Genomic DNA, 591 nt, shown 5'->3' with positions numbered 1-591 from the left:
GGGGCAAAGACAGAGTGAGCAGGTGTAGGGAGGGGTGGCTCAGGGTAGGAGAACCTAGCCTCACAGGCTCAACGGGGCCTGATGACAAAGGGAACCCAGGTCAGAAGACTGCAAGTGTATCAGATATATGGTAAGGGAACTGCCATGCACAGAGTGGGTAGATGAACGGAGCACCTGGAACCCCCAAAAGGAGGGAAAATGTAAAAGGGATACGAGGCCCTGGCAGCTAAGAGCAGGAGGCAGAGCTTCTGGGGCAGGGACAGGACAAGGGATCCTTCACCCGGGAAGGCCTGGGGAAAGTCTGGAAGAGAGGCAGCTGAGATGGGGAGGGAGAGGAAGAAGGACGCGGAGCCTGCGTGGGGGATCGGGGAAAGGTGGACGAGCAGAGGGCACCTTGAGCTTGGGAGGGAAGAAAGGAGAGGCCATGAGGAAGTTGTAACCCTGCTGTGCGGAAGAACTGACTCCAGAGTTGAGCTGGGGAGGGGAATGTGTAACGGAATGGAGGGAAGCCAGGGAAGGGGAACTGAGGCCAGAAGCGTGGTGGGGAAGAGGAGAGGAAAAGCCAGCCCGAGGACAGGGACCAGCAGAGAA

The sequence above is a fragment of the Carlito syrichta genome, unplaced genomic scaffold, assembly GCF_000164805.1.
Source record: "Carlito syrichta isolate Samal-C Ts95f unplaced genomic scaffold, Tarsius_syrichta-2.0.1 Scaffold308127, whole genome shotgun sequence".
Classification (NCBI taxonomy): Eukaryota; Metazoa; Chordata; class Mammalia; order Primates; family Tarsiidae; genus Carlito; species Carlito syrichta.
Note: the sequence above shows the minus strand (reverse complement) of the source record.